A 17,440-nucleotide genomic window follows, 5' to 3' on the forward strand; every position below is an offset into this window, starting at 1 on the left:
AAAATAAGTGTCAGGGCACAAATACAAGCTAATTGATACTTTTATACTATGTTAAATAGTTAAGGTATAATTGACATACAGTAAAATTCACCCTTTTTAGTGCTCAGTTCTGCAAGTTTTGACAAATGTATAGGAATAACTACATACCATCTATGTGGTATACACAAAACAGCCAAGCTATAAAACAGATCCCATCACCCCCTAAAATGTCTCCATTCCCACTTTGTTATCAACTTCTCCCCTGATTCCCAGCCCCTAGAAAACACTGATCTTTCTGTCTCCAAAATTTGGTCTTCTCAAGAAGGTCATATGAATGGTATTGTACCTTTTACATTGTATATAATTTTAAATCTGATGTTTTACTTTTTTATTTAAGATTTCTTATTTATTTATTTTGAGAGAGAAAGAGAGCACAGTGGGGAGGAGGGGCAGAGGGAGAAACAGACATCCACTGAGCAGGGAGCCCGATGCAGGGCTTGATCCCAGGACCCTGAGATCATGACCTAAGTCAGGAGCCCGATGCGGGGCTTGATCCCAGGACCCTGAGATCATGACCTAAGTCAAAGGTAGACGCTTAACCGACTGAGCCACCCAGGTGCCCGAATCTGATGTTTTTCACTTAGTGTAATGAATTTAAGATTGCCCATTCTGCTACATGTATCATTAATCTTTCCATTTTCATTGCTGAGGAGTGTTCCATTGTAGTGCATGGATATACCACAGTGTATGTATCCATTCCTCAATTGAAGGGCATTTTAGTTCCAGTTTTTGACTATTACAAATAAAGCTGCTATAAATGTTTACTTAGAGGCTTTTGTGTGAACACAAGTTTTTCCTTCTCTGGGGTGTATGGAAGTATCTGGATAACTTTATAAAAAATTGCCAAACTGTTTTGAAAGTGGCTATTGCATTTTGCATTCCCACCAGCAGTGTATGAGAGTTCCAGTTGCTCTGCATCCTTGACAGCACTTGGTGATGTTGGTTGTTTTTATTGTAGATATTCTAATAGGTGTTAGAAATAGAAAAACAATGTTTTTCTGATATAGAAATAGAAAAACAATCTAATAGATGTTGGTTGTCTATTGTAGATATTCTATCTCATAGTTTTAATTTTTCCCTAACAACTAATGATATTGAGCATCTTTCCATTGCGCCACCCCCATGCACACAACTGATCAACTCCTTTCCCCATTTTTTAAATTGAATTGTCTTCCTATTATTGAGCTCTGATAGTTCTTTATATATTCTAGATAAAAGCTGTTTATCAGATACATGTTTCATAGATTTTTCTTCCAGTCTGTGGCTTTTCATTCCCTTCACATTATTTTCTGAAGTTCTTAATTTATATGAAGCCCAACTTATCAAATACTTCTTTATGGATCATGCTTTTGGTTTAATATCTGATAAATCTTTGTGTAACTTAAGGTAACACAGATCTTCTCCTATGTTTTATTCTACCATTTTCTTGTTTGGGGTTTTACATTTGGATCTATGATACAGTTTGAGGTAATTTTTGAATGAAGTAAAAAAAACATCGTTTTAGGCTCATTTTTTTTTTGTGCATATTCTTGAAGATTCCTTTACAATTGGTATAAGTCCTTCCTTAAATATCTGGTAAAATTCTCCAGCAAAGCCATCTAAGCCTGGATTTTTCTACTAAGATTTATCTCTTAGATAGCACTACTTAGATTTCCATTTTCTCCTAAGTGAGTTTTGGCAGTTTTCTTTCAAGGAACCTATTCATTTCATCCAAATTGTTGACTTTCTGGGCAAAAAACTTTTTTTTTAATATTATTCTTTTATCACCCTTTTAATGTCTGTAGGGTCCATAGTACTGTCTCTTTATTACTTTTTCATAATTTGTGTCTTTTCTCTCTTTTTGCTTCATCAGTCTCTGACCATCAGTCTACGTATCTGTTTTTAAGCCAGTTCCATACTGTTTTTGATTACTGTAACGTATTTTGAAATGAGGAAGTATCATGCCTCTAGCTTTATTCTTCTTGCTCAAAATTGCTTGGGCTATTTGGAGTCTTTTGTGGTTCCATATGAATTTTAGAATTGTTTTTTCTACTTCTATAAAAAAATACCATTGGGATTTTGATAGGAATTTCATTGAATCTGTAGATTGCTTTGGGTAGTACAGACATTTTAACATTAATTCTTCCAATACATGAACATGCAATGTCTTTCTATTTGTGTTCGTTTTCCTTTCTTTGAGCAGTGTTTTATAGTTTTCATTGTACAAGTCTTTCACCTCATATTTTCATGTAAATCCTTGAAAGTTCTTTTCTACTAAGTCCATCACCTCTACATTCTGATCTATTTCCTTTAGCTCTTTTTTGATCCTTATGGGTTACATTTCCTCCTATATTTCCTGCTTTTTCGTATGTGTACTTTCCAAAAATTGAAGTATAGTTAACATACAATGTTACATTAGTTTCAGGTGTACAACATAGTGGTTCAACAATTCTATATGTTATGCTATGCTCACCACAAGTGTAGCTACCACCTGTTACCATATAATGCTATTAAAATATCTTGACTATATTCCCTATGCTGTACCTTTCATCCCTGTGATTTATTCATTCAATAACCAAAAACCTGTACCTTCCACTCCCCTTCAGCCATTTTGCCCAACCCCCTACCCTCTCTCCTCTGGCAACCACCAGTTTGTTCTCTGTATTTATGGGTCTGTATCTGCTTTTTTGTTTGTTTGTTCATTTGTTTCTTAGATTCCATATATAAGTGGAATCATATGGTATTTGTCTTTCTTTGCCTGACTTATTTCACTAAGTATAAAAAGAGAAATGCCATATGATCCAGTAACTCCACTACTGGGTATTTACCCAAAGAAAATAAAAACACCAATTTGAAATGATATATGCACCCCCGTATTTACTGCAGCATTATTTACAACAGCAAAGATATGGAAGCAACCTAAATGTCCACTGACAAATGAATGGATAAAGAATATATGGTTTATATATAATGGAATGTTAGTCATATAAAAGAATGAGATCTTGCCATCTGCAACAACACAGACGGACCTAGAGGGTATTATGCTAAGAGAAATAAGTCAGTCAGAGAAAGACAAATACCATGTGATTTCATTTATATGTAGAACATACATGTACTTTTTAAATTAGATGCCAGATTTTATGAATTAATGTGAGCAGTTGGACTTTGTTGTCTTCCCTTAAAGAATGTTGATATTTGTCTTGGCAAAAATATTAAGAAAACTGCAGATCAGTTTTGTCTTTTCAAGGCTTATTTTTAAGCTTTGTTAGGTTAGCTTTTAGAGTAGTATTTCCTCTAGGTATAGTTCAACCCTACTATTAATACATAACTCTTTGAACATCTCTATGAAATACCTTAAGTGTTCAGTGAAATTTCTCCCATTTGCCTGATAGAAACTCAACTGTCTCTCAGCCCTTTGTGAGCTCTGTAAGTGTTCATTTCATAGCTTCCACGCAGCTGCTCTTTCCTCTGCCTTAATGATTTTCACCATACACATACACAGATTTGTATTCAATCTAATACTCAAGCAGGCCCTTAAGCAGATTTCTGAAGCTCTTTTTCTGTATAGGTCCCACATTTCCAGTGCTTCTCCCCTAAAAATCCTTTTGACGTGGTCACCTTGGGCTCTATTCTATATGTCTTCCATACAGCCAGACAACTAGGCTCCTCTTAGGTTCTTTCTCCCTACACTACACTCTGGATCTTGCCTCCAGGCAGAAAGCTATTACTTACCTTGTTTGCTTCTCTTCTCTCAGGGATCACAATCCTGGATTGCCTGTTGGAAAATGTCTGAAAACAGGCATTCTACACATTTTATAGTGTTTTCTATTTGTTTGGAGGAGGTGAGCATGTCCTATACCAGATATTCCTTGGGAGTAGAACTCAAAGCCTCATGTGTTTTTAAAATATAGAATGCTAATCTTTTCTACCCAACCTTTTGACTACCCAATTCTATATAAATAGCATTTGCAGGAAAAGTCAGTTAAAGACAAATAAAATGTCCACAACTGGTAAGAGTACATTTAAGATGATGTTGAAATAAATATATAAAATACATTTAATGAAATAAAATTAAAAAATTTAATAATTATCATAAAACTCTTAAACCTAAACTTTAACTTAAAGAATCTTCCCTGATTTGATCACAAATGTTCTTCAAAATACACTAATTAATGCACAGATCATCTTACCATATCCTTTCCAAAACCATGGGTAGCTGATTCTGACTCAAGATAGGAGAGAGAAAATTCAAGGGATTCAGTGTCTGAGGTGGGGTGAGTAGACAATAATAGCTGGACAGGAAGAGAGATGAAACAGCAATTGTCTTCCCAAAGAAGAGCCAAATTTTACAGTGTCTTCTAATAATGTCTTGTGGATGTGCTGTGTGGAGGAAGGATCAGGTGGCAATACTGAAGAGGGGCTTAGGAGACAAGGATTCTGCCACCTCATCATGATTTCTGTCAACATATCCACACACCTCTTGCTTTCTTCAGCAAGGAAATTGTCCTTTCTTCAAGGACATTTCTAAATTCTATTTCTCTATGGTCTTAGATTGCTAACGTTTGAGTATCCCATTCTATATTGTGCCTCTTTGTAAAAGTGGGTATATGGAATGGATGATTTTGTATTCAAGTAAGGCTTAAGTGCCTCACATCCTAATTATTATATTTCTTTCTTAGGGTGACTCACAAAACACTTTTAAAAATAAGAATAGATAGAAAAATACCAATATATACAACCCATATTAAAGCTATTATTTAAAAAGACTAAATTTAAAAAACAAAGATACCATCATAAATATTCATGGAAGTTATTTGTCCAAGATATAGAGCACTGAGGCGTGGATATCCTTTCTCCCACATTCCATCTTACTGGGTCATAAACATGGCTTTTCTCTCTTCATTAACAAGCCATTCTGAATCAGGTTGTAGAGGCCTGTGAAGCAGGGCACAGGGGTGAACATGAAGGCCTAGCCTCACGGGACAGTTGTCATGGCAGCAGAAACTGAGGGTTCGATTTTTTTTCAAATTGTACCTTTTTTATTGGCCAGAGAAAAATATATGCACATTTGCCTTTTACTGTTAAGAGAAAAAAATCTTTTCTTTGATGTAACATAACGTTCTGCTTGAATAGAAACTATACAATAAGACTTCCAAAAATTATATTTAAAAATGATGTCTGGAAGGTGGAAAGTATAACAAAACAATGCCTGACAACTGAGAAGAGAACATATTGGGGGAAAATATTCATGGAACAACATTCCCTAATTTGGTCATAATCATCTGTTTTTACGTGAAGGTGTGTGAGCTTTGAAATCTGAAAACCCTCATTAAACTAAACAGGCTTTCAGAAAGGCTCAGAGGCTTGTAAACTCAGCTGGAGCTTATTACAAGATCAGTTCTGTGTTTCTCAGAGGCTTTGTGGTTGTGAGCGCAAACATCTGAGATAAGTGATTTCAAGCTCTCTCCAAGTTCGACTGTAACAAAACTGGCCACTGTGAAAATACGGCCAACAATCACGGCACTGGTCCTAAGCTCTTTAATTCTACCCTATGCTGGAAACCTCTGTGCTGCTGTGTGTATCATTTGGCATTTTTGACCACAGAGCACAATTTACTGTTACATTTCACTATAAATTCATGGCTGGCCAGACAATGTGCTCCAGAGTAGAATAAATACATGTTTTAATGAGTTGCTGAAATGTGACCTGGCCAACGGGAACTCTGAGGAACAAAGGGTGCTTTTCCACAGTTGAGGCCAATCACAAAGGGCAAGGAACAAGCAATACCAGAAACAAATTAATCCATGATTCAGTCAAGTAGAAAAAAAAAAAGAGAGAGAGAGTGTGAGATGGCTTGATTAGGAAATGAAAATACACTGCCAGTTTACTTTTGCTAAAAGGTGATGAAAATCCTGGAATTAAATTATTCTGCTCAATTACAGAACACACCAGGCAGGTGAATATTGAACTCTTCTCATCAAAGACGCTTTCCAAGTTATTTTCCAAGAACTCTCTTGTTTGTAACAAGTGGTGTCATGACTGGCCACAATTAATGAGCAAAGAAATTAAAAAGGTGCTACTACTTCCTAGTTTGGCCAAAATACTCCCTAAGTATTGTTCTGGGAGTACTGGGACAACAAGGATACAGGATGAGCAACTATCTTAACAAGAATGCCTAAACAGTTGGGTAAAACTGCCTCTGGGGTCCCTTGTTGGAGTTGTACCTGAATGATATTAGCATTGAACTGTGAAAAGCAGGAACAATTAGGCGGTTGATGATGGTTCTGAAAGCAGTGGATCCTTAGGTCAACTGAATCCTGCTGAGGGATGTCATGGGTGAGACCTAAGACAACCGTTGTAAACTTATATTCTTAACTTTGCCTAGGACACTAACCCATCCCATTTTTAATCACCTCACAATTAAAAAAAAAGTCTAGTAACTTTTTTATAATTTATATATATATAATATATATTATAACTTTTTAATAATGTAAGTATATAAAAAAGTTAAGTATATGAAAGAACAAATACTTAGTGAACAACCACTGGGTGATAATCACATACACAGCACTACAGCTGTAGCAACCAAATTATGAGCTGGTTCAAGCCCACCAAAAGCATGAACACTAAATTGTCATTTAAAACACAAGTTATGAAGTGTAAATGAAAGGGGAAAAGAAAAAGTGAATACTCTATATTATCTGGAGGCATATTTCTGAAATATATTCAAATTTGGGCACAGGCTCTTTGATTTGGTGATTTCATATCCTCAAAAAGGCACACATGAAAAGAATTCCACCCTATGACCACATAGCTGTGTGACTAGTTTCTGAATCTAATCTTAGGAAACAGAATCCAGAAAAAAAAATTAACTTTTCTTTTTAACTCTCTCCCTCCTCTACCCAACCCACCTCCCCCCAAGCCAGGCAGAAAATTGAATAGTGTTCCATCACAATAACTAAGAATCATTGTCAACGGCAGAACTTTGCTATCTCTCCTAGTGGCAACTGTTATTACAGATTCTTGGTTGAATCACTGGTCTCTCAGTCCAAAAGATATGATTCATGAAAATAAATCTGTAACACCTATTTTCATGAAATATTTTGAAAAGCTTTTCAGAATTCCAGTTTCTGAAAATGATGACTAAATGATAGTTACGGTGTTGCCTTAAGAAGATGCATTATACACTATCCAAGCCATGAAAAACAGCACAACTGTCGCCTACAAAGCCAGGAGCCCATTCTCCATTTTACTTTGCTATTTTCTGGGCCACAGGCATGCTGTCCAGATGCAGAGAACCCTAGCGAACAATCACAACCCTTGCCTGGCTCCCTCTGTAGTTCTTTCTCTCACCAGCACCTGCAATCATATGACTCTGCTCTACTGACCCAATGCTTCCTTTGAAAAGGGATGCCTAACACCAAGGGTCTATCAACTTCAGAAATCTTCAAGGTCTGAATTTACAAACACAAAAGTCACTCTGGCTAGTCCTCCTCTCTCTGCTCTAGTGCCAAAACACTTCCTTTTCTCATTCAAGACAGGATTTTAATTTATTCCACTCTTGCTTTCCTAAAGGCAGATCTAGAATCTGACCCACTCACTTTCTTCTGCTTAGATTTTCTTTTTTTAGCCGCTCTCCTTTCCATTAAGTTCAAAATCCCATTGTTTAAACAATCATTTTCATTCATAATTTTACATTTGGACCTTAGCCTTACCCTCCATTTGCATTGCAGCAAAGAAAAATAAGCAGAAAAAAATATCTGAGGAAAAAAAGGAATATATTTCATCAAGGAGAGGTCTGCTTGGAATCTTTAGATTAAATGTGAAATGGTAGATTTGGGTTATGAGATTTAAAAGTTGGTTGTACTACCAGAAACAGAAACATGCATATAACCGGAACTTGCAACACCTTTGGGGAATAAAGCTAGACTATAAATTCTTCTTCCTAGGGCATATAAATATATTGACATCATATACCAGATATTGCTAAAGAAGTCTGTTTAATAAATTATATGCTTATCTTTAAGGCAGCAGATGTGACTCAGTGTGATGCTTAATTGTTAGTAGAAACTTTTCTTCTACGTTAATTTGAATAATATGTCATCTATTAAAAAGACAAAAGCAGTAAGAAATGACTTAATACATCATTAACTCTAATGCAGTAACTTCTGTGTATAGACTTCCTGGAGGTATTTTAGATCATTATTTTGTTGTCTATAATTTTTAAGGTTTAAAATAAATGTTAATATCAAGCAATTATAGGTGGTAATAATTAATGAGAGCCTCACCACTGTTGTGTAAAAACATATTATACTGCATTATACCTTGACAGATTACTAGTCAGTGATAGCTATTAGAAGACTTAGTAGGCACTCTGAAATTATTCACACAACAGTAATTAGGTGTGTAGATGTGCAGCTTGGAAATGGAAAAAAATGTACTTCGCACTCTTCGTCTTACTCTGTATTCTACTGTCATTATAGAATACTGTATAGTTTTTACATTTCTTAATAAGGCTACATGGTTGTTCATTATTTAAATGAATTAATGATAATGGATGCATGTATTAGATAAAATGAAGAATATGACAGCAACTAAAAAGGTTTTACCAAAAATTAAAAATCATTAACTTTGGAGAAGAAAAATTTCCAGAGGTAATTTATCTTTTCATTTAGAGATGAGTAGACTGATGCCCAGAATTTACTAGGGAATCTATCCAAGGTCACAATGCTAGGTAATGCCAGAACAAGGATGAGAAGCCAGGTCTCCTTGCTCATACTGTTTGATCTTCCCTCTCAGTTCCACTTCTCCTAGGAAGGAAACACAGGAAGAGTGGCCAAACGTCCAGCCAACAGTGATTCAGAACTGAAAACCCTGAGCACTTTTTTTTTTTTTTTTTGCCAGAAAGTGCTGGACCCACACTTACAGATTTTGGATTTTGAACAAAACTAAGGTAAATGACTTAATGAATTTTAAAACAGCTATTCCATGGCAATCTTCAGTTCTTACTACATAGACAAGTCATTAAAAGGGTAGTGGCAGTGAGGCAGCCCACTAAAGGCTGAATGACAGCAGAATGGACAGCTTATAGCAGAAGAAAACCTGGTCGGGGTCATTAAGACAAGGCGGGGGGGGGCGGGGGAGGGCACAGTCTTACACATCCTACCCTCAAAGGAGAGTTTTATTATAAGAGAACCATAATTAATATTTACAGAATTATTGGTCCTTTAGATATAAAGAAACATATACATAGTATTGAGTGATACATTTGAAAAGATTTCCACTAAATTATCTAAGATAAAATTGGAAAATAAAATGTACTCTTATTTGGAAAATTTGTACATATGTCCATCATGCTCACTGATGATAATGAGAGATAATTATATCAGCGTATTACAATCTGAGTTTGTATTTCAGATGCATGAAGTGTAACTTTTCATTAAATTAAAACTATATTTTAGGGCGCCTGGGTGGCTCAGTTGGTTAAGCGACTGCCTTCGGCTCAGGTCATGATCCGGGAGTCCCGGGATCGAGTCCTGCATCGGGCTCCCTGCTCGGCAGGGAGTCTGCTTCTCCCTCTGACCCTCCTCCCTCTCATGCTCTCTGTCTCTCATTCTCTCTCTCTCAAATAAAAAAAAATCTTAAAAAAAATAAAAAATAAAAATAAATTAAAACTATATTTTAACATTAAATATACATAAACCAATGACCAGAAAATGCTAATTTAACTACACACATTCACAACAAAGTATTTATGTAATCTTTAATGATGGCATTAACCCTCAAACTGCTATGGACTGTATAAACAGCTGGTCAATTTATGAAAAGCCAGTTTAAAAAAAAATCAATCTTTAGCAAAATAACTAAACGAGTAAACCATCTCCTTTTTAACTGTTTTACTCTTATGTTCTAGAATGTTTGATTTTGACTAAATTAATCTTACTCAAGGTAATTTTTGTTCACACAATAATTGGACAGACCTAAGTATGTGTAATCATCAGGGATATAACATACTGGAGAAGGGTGCGGGAGAGAGACGAACTGCCTGGATTATGCCTCAGATCAGAAATCTAGAAATGGAGGTTAGGGAGAAGTATTTAGAGGTAAAATACTTTTCTTACCAAAGCTCTTTGAATGATATACCTAAAGGAACAAGAAATGGGGATGGGACACAGACCTTCCAAATAAAGTGGAAAGGCTGATGTCACAAATATAACCGTCCTCCTGAGCACCCACCTGGATCACTACAGCACATGTAACACACAGAACACCTCTCTCAAGAGGTCGGGGAGACATATCACGGCACACCACAAGTGAACCCAGTCCTTCGTTCACCCAAACTTTTAGGTACTAGGTCCCTAGCTAGAGATACAATGATAAATCAAACCGGACATGGTCCCTTCTTCTCAGAAGGAAGGGGAGAGCAGAAGTGGGGGAGGAAGGGCAGACATCAGACAGCTAATCCCACAAATGAAGGTGTAACAGGACAGTGAGATAAGTGTAATAAAGAAATGGAGCAACTTCCCAAGAAAGCATACAACAAGGACCAGACAGGGAATTAGGAAAGGCTTCCCTGAAGAAATGGCATTTCAGCTCAGATCCAATGTTCAAAAGCAGTAACTTCGGAAAGAGGGCGGTAACAGGTCAGAGTTGCTGGGAGCACAAGCATCTGGGCAAAAATCTTACATGTTCTTTAACATCACGGTAATAAGGCTCCTTCGATCAAGGGGAGAAAAAAGTATTGCCGGTTCCGACATCATTACCCCTTCATATCTCATGGTAGTTCACGCTGGGACTAATGCCCGTGTCAGGATCTACTTTATAGCTCTGACACCATATGAGACCCCACAAATTGTTTATTCATTAAGAATCCCCCGGACTTAGACCAACGTCAGAATTCAGTGATAAAATTAACATTTCCCAAAGCCTATATACTTACTCCATGAGTAGCTCTATGACAAGAAGCTCTGAAATAAGTTTGGGAAAGGTGGCATATACTATACCCTTCCTGAAAATTCACCATGCATTTTATCATATTTATGTTTATAAAGAAACTTGCTTCCCAGTCATATTTCTATATTTAACACATATATGCATATATATGTGACATATATCATATGTATTATAGGCACATATACATATACTTCTTTGTTTACTGATTGCTTCCCAGAACCACTGTAGAGATTATTAAATAAACTAACTGTACAGACTAATGGAGCAAGATGGCAGAGGAGTATGAGACCTAAATTTTGTCTGGTCCCATGAATTCAGCTACATAGAGATCAAACCATTCTGAACACCTACAAACTCAAAAGGAGATCGAAGAAAAGAATAGCAGCAACTCTCTGAACAGAAAAGCGACCACTTTCTGGAAGGTAGGACGTGCGGAGAAGTGAATCCAAGGCGATATTCGGGAGGATAGATGGCGGGGGAGGGGCCTCCGTCGGCCGCTTCTCGTAAGTGATAGAGCCCCGGAGCACAAATCGGAACTTTTAGAAGTCTGCTCCGCTGAGGGATGTCGCTCCAGTGGCAAAGCCGGGGGTGGAACCCTCGTGGGACAGTGTGGTCTCAGGACCCTCGGGGTCACAGAAAGACCACCGGTGGCTGAGTGTAGCAGAGCTCCCAGGAATCAGAGCAGGGAAGCCAGCTGTAGAGACGGAGCCGAGGCGCGGGCTCTCAGCTCGGGGTTGCCATAAACCTGGATCCACAGCACAGTCGGACCACTGCTCCTCCAGCAGGGACCCAACAAGCGGCAGATCCGGGGAGACTCACCTTCCTCCCCAAAGAGGAGTGGCGCAGGAGCTCACCACAGGGATCTGCTGGGTTTGGAGACTCCACACGGGGTCAGGTGCCAGAGATAGAAACGCTCGGTCACAGGCCGGGTGAGCACGGAGTGCGTCCGGAGACCGGGCAGAAGGGAGTGATTGACTGTTTGTCTCTGGGGGCTCACTGAGGAGGGGGGCCCTGAGTTCTCGGCTCCTCCCGGGCGGAGATTGGGAGGCCACCATTTTCACTCTCATCCTCCAAAGCCCTACGGAAAGCTTGCAGGGAACAAAAGCTCCGGAGAGCAAACCCGACCAGATTACTTAGCCAGGACCGGGCAAGGGCGGGGCAATTCCGCCTCCGGCAAAGACATTTGGGAACCACGGCAACAGGCCCCTCCCCCAGAAGATCAGCGAGAACAGCCAGCCAAGACCAAGTTTACCCATCAATGAGAACGGCAGAACTCCAGCGCTAGGGGAATACTGCACATAGAATCCATGGCTTTTTTACCATGATTCTTTAGTCTACATTCTTTAGTTAAAGTTAATTTTTTTCTTTTCTTTTTGTTCTTTTTCTATTTTTTTTAATTTTTCTTTTACCCTTTTTCAACCAACATCTTATCAATCCCTTTTATAAAAATCTTTTCTATTTTTCATTTTTAGAGTCATATTCTTTCCCTTCATAGTAGTTAACCTTATTTTTGGTATATATATAAGTTGTTCTCTCTTGAAAATTTTGGGACACAGTTTCTTCTAACCAAAACATACCCTAAATCTCTAGTGTATGGCTTTGTTCTAGTCTCCTGCCTTATCACATTCTCTCCCTTATTTTTTCTAATTCCTCTTCTTTCTTTTTTCAACCAACTTCTTATCTTATCAATTTGTTTTATATAATCTTTTATAATTTCCATCTTTACAGTCATAGTCCATCCCTTCCTAGTATTTATCCTTATTTTTGTACATATATAAGTTTTTCTTTCTTTAAAATTTTGGGAGGCACTTTCTTCTAACAGACCAAAATACGCCCAAACTCTAGTGTGTGGCACTGATCATCTTTGATCATATTCCTTTTTTTTTTTTAATCTTTTTCTTTTTTCTTTCTTTCCCTTTCCTTTCCCCCGGTTTCAGGTCTCTTCTGACTTGTTTAGTGTATATTTTTCTGGGGTCATTGTTACCCTGTTAGTATTTTGTTCTCTCATTCATGTGTTCTCCTCTGGACAAAAAGACAAGACTGAAAAAGTCACCTCAAAAAAAAGAACAAGAGGCAGTACCGACTGCCAGGCACCTAATCAATATGGACATTAGTAAGATGTCGGAACTAGAGTTCAGAATGATGATTTTAAAGATACTAGCTGGGCTTGAAAAAAGCATGGAAGAAATTAGAGAAAGACTTTCTGAAGAAATAAATGAACTAAAATCTAACCAAGTCGAAATCAAAAAGGCTATTAATGAGGTGTAATAAAAAATGGAGGCTCTAACTCCTAGGATAAATGAGGCAGAAGAGAGAATTAGTGATACAGACAACCAAATAATGGAAAATAAAGAAGCTGAGAAAAAGAGAGATAAACAACTACTGGATCATGAGGGCAGAATTTGAGAGATAAGTGATACCATAAGATGAAAAAATACTAGAATAATTGGGATCCCAGAAGAAGCAGAAACTATATTGGAGCAAATTATAGCAGAGAAGTTCCCATATTAATATGGGGAAGGAAACAGGCATCAAAATCCAGGAGGCACAGAGAACCGCCCTAAAAATCAATAAAAATAGGTCAACACCCCGACATCTAATAGTAAAACTTACAAGTCTCAGAGACAAAGAGAAAATCCTGAAAGCAAAGAGAAAATGCTGAAAGCAGCTCGGAAGAAGAGATCTGTAACCTACAATGGTAGAAACATTAGATTGGCAACAGACCTATCTACAGAGACTGGCAGGCCAGAAAGGACTGGCATGATATATTCAGAGCATTAAATGAGAAAAATATGCAGCCAAGAATACTATATCCAGCTAGGCTGTCATTGAAAATAGAAGGAGAGATAAAAAGCTTCCAGGACAAACAAAAACTAAAAGAATTTGCGAACACCAAACCAGCCCTACAAGAAATATTGAAAGGGGTCCTCTAAGCAAAAAGAGAGCCTAAAAGTAACATAGACCAGAAAGGAACACAGACAATATACAGTAACAGTCACCTTACAGGCAATACAATGGCACTAAATTCATACCTTTCAATAGTTACCCTGAATGTAAATGGGCTAAGTGCCCCAATCAAAAGACACAGGGTATCAGATTGGATTAAAAAACAAGACCCATCGATATGGTGTCTGCAAGAGACTCATTTTAGACCCAAAGACACCTCCAGATTGAAAGTGAGGGGGTGGAAAACCATTTACCATGCTAATGGACACCAAAAGAAAGCTGGGGTGGCAATCCTTATATCAGACAAATTAGATTTTAAGCCAAAGACTATAATAAGAGATGAGGAAAAACACTATATCCTACTTAAAGGGTCTATCCAACAAGAAGATCTAACAATTGTAAATATCTATGCCCCTAACATGGGAGCAGCCAATTATATAAGGCAATTAATAACAAAAGCATAGAAACACATCAACAACAATACAATAATGGTAGGGGACTTTAACACCCCCCTCACTGAAATGGACAGATCATCTAAGCAAAAGGTCAACAAGGAAATAAAGACTTTGAATGATACACTGGACCAAATGGACTTCACAGATATATTCAGCAGGGCAAAAGAATACACATTCTTCTCTAGTGCCCATGGAACATTCTCCAGAATAGATCACAACCTAGGTTACAAATCAGGTCTCATCTGGTACCAAAAGATTGGGATCATTCCCTACATATTTTCAGACCACAGTGCTTTGAAACTAGAACTCAATCACAAGACGAAAGTCGGAAAGAACTCAAATACATGGAGGCTAAAGAGCATCCTACTAAAGAATGAATGGGTCAACCAGGAAATTAAAGAAGAATTAAAAAATTTCATGGAAACAAATGAAAATGAAAACACAACTGTTCAAAATCTTTGGGATGCAGCAAAGGCAGTCCTAAGAGGAAAGTATATAGCAATACAAGCCTTTCTCAAGAAACAAGAAAGGTCTCAAATACACAACCTAACACTACACCTAAAGGAGCTGGAGAAAGAACAGCAAATAAAGCCTAAACCCAGCAGGAGAAGAGAAATAATAAAGATCAGAGCAGAAATCAATGAAATAGAAACCAAAAGAACAGTAGAACAGATCAACAAAACTAGGAGTTGGTTCGTTGAAAGAATTAATAAGATTGATAAACCCCTGGCCAGACTTATCAAAAAGAAAAGAGAAATGACCCAAATAAATAAAATCATGAATGAAAGAGGAGAGATCACAACCTACACCAAAGAAATACAAACAATTATAAGAACATATTATGAGCAACTATATGCCAGCAAATTAGATAATCTGGAAGAAATGGATGCATTCCTAGAGATATATAAACTACCAAAACTGAACCAGGAAGAGATAGAAAACCTGAACAGACCTATAACCACTAAGGAAATGGAAGCAGTAATCAAAAATCGCCCAAAAAAACAAAAGCCCAGGGCCAGATGGCTTCCCAGGGGAATTCTACCAAACATTTAAAGAATAATTAATACCCATTCTTCTGAAACTGTTCCAAAAAAATAGAAATGGAAGGAAAACTTCCAAACTCATTTTATGAGGCCATTACCTTGATCCCAAAACCAGACAAAGACCCCATCAAAAAGGAGAATTACAGACCAATATCCTTGATGAACATGGATGCAAAAATTCTCACCAAATTACTAGCCAATAGGATCCAACAGTACATCAAAAGGATTATTCACCACGACCAAGTGGGACTTATCCCTGGGCTGCAAGTTTGGTTCAACACCCGCAAATCAATCAATGTGATACAATACATTAATAAGAGAAAGAACAAGAACCATATGATCCTCTCAATAGATGCAGAAAAAGCATTTGACCAAGTACAGCATCCTTTCTTGATCAAAACTCTTCAGAGTATAGGGATAGAGGGCACATACCTCAATATCATAAAAGCCATCTATGAAAAACCCATAGCGAATATCATTCTCAATGGGGAAAAACCGAGACCTTTCCCCCTAAGGTCAAGAACACGGCAAGGATGTCCACTATCACCACTGTTATTCAACATAGTATTAGAAGTCCTAGCCACAGCAATCAGACAACAAAAAGAAATAAAAGACATCCGATTTGGCAAAGAAGAAGTAAAACTCTCACTCTTTGCAGATGATATGATACTTTATGTGGAAAACCCAAAAGACTCCACCCCAAAACTGCTAGAACTCATACAGGAATTCAGTAAAGTGGCAGGATATAAAATCAATGCACAGAAATCAGTGGCATTCCTATACACCAACAACAAGACAGAAGAAAGACAAATTAAGGAGTTGATCCCATTTACAATTGCACCCAAAACCATAAGATACCTAGGAATAAATCTAACCGAAGAGGCAAAGGATCTGTACTCAGAAAACTATAAAATACTCATGAAAGAAACTGAGGAAGACACAAAGAAATGGAAAAACGTTCCATGCTCATGGATTGGAAGAACAAATACTGTGAAGATGTCAATGCTACCTAGAGCAATCTACACATTTAATGCCATGCCTATCAAAATACCATCCACTTTTTCAAAGAAATGGAACAAATAATCTTAAAATTTGTATGGAACCAGAAAAGACCCCGAATAGCCAGAGGAATGTTGAAAAAGAAAAGCAAAGCTGGTGGCATCACAATTCCGGACTTCAAGCTCTATTACAAAGCTGTCATCATCAAGACAGTATGGTACTGGCACAAAAACAGACACATAGATCAATGGAACAAAACAGAGAGCCCAGAAATGGACCCTCAACTCTATGGTCAACTAATCTTCGACAAAGCAGGAATGAATGTCCAATGGAAAAAAGACAGTCTCTTCAACAAATGGTGTTGGGAAAATTGGACAGCCACATGCAGAAGAATGAAACTGGACCATTTCCTTACACCACACACAAAAATAGACTCCAAATGGATGAAAGACCTAAATGTGAGACAGGAGTTCATTAAAATCCTAGAGGAGAACACAGGCAGCTACCTCTTCGACGTAAGCCGCAGCAACTTCTTCCTAGAAACATCACCAAAGGCAAGGGAAGCAAGGGCAAAAATGAACTACTGGGACTTCATCAAGATAAAAAACTTTTGCACAGCAAAGGAAACAGTCAACAAAACCAAAAGACAATCAACAGAATGGGAGAAGATATTTGCAAATGACATATCAGATAAAGGGCTAGTATCCAAAATCTATAAAGAACTTACCAAACTCAACATCCAAAGAACAAATAATCCAATCAAGAAATGGGCAGAAGACATGAACAGACATTTTTCCAAAGAAGACATACAAATGGTCAACAGACACATGAAAAAGTGTTCAACATTGCTCGGCATCAGGGAAATCCAAATCAAAACCTCAATGAGATACCACCTCACACCAGTCAGAATGGCTAAAATTAACAAGTCAGGAAACGACAGATGTTGGCGGGGATGTGGAGAAAGGGGAACCCTCCTACACTGTTGGTGGGAATGCAAGCTGGTGCAGCCACTCTGCAAAACAGTAT

At 37.6% G+C, this 17,440-nt stretch overlaps 1 protein-coding gene across 5 annotated transcripts in view; it reads right to left on the reverse strand.

Annotated features, from left to right (window-relative positions):
- Nucleotides 1-17,440, reverse strand: part of PRKD1 (protein kinase D1) — a 317,005-nt gene that overhangs the window by 148,546 nt on the left and 151,019 nt on the right. The gene's annotated exons all lie outside the window — the stretch shown is intronic.

Source organism: Phoca vitulina, unplaced genomic scaffold (genome assembly GCF_004348235.1).
Source record: "Phoca vitulina isolate PV1807 unplaced genomic scaffold, GSC_HSeal_1.0 scaffold7, whole genome shotgun sequence".
NCBI lineage: Eukaryota > Metazoa > Chordata > Mammalia > Carnivora > Phocidae > Phoca > Phoca vitulina.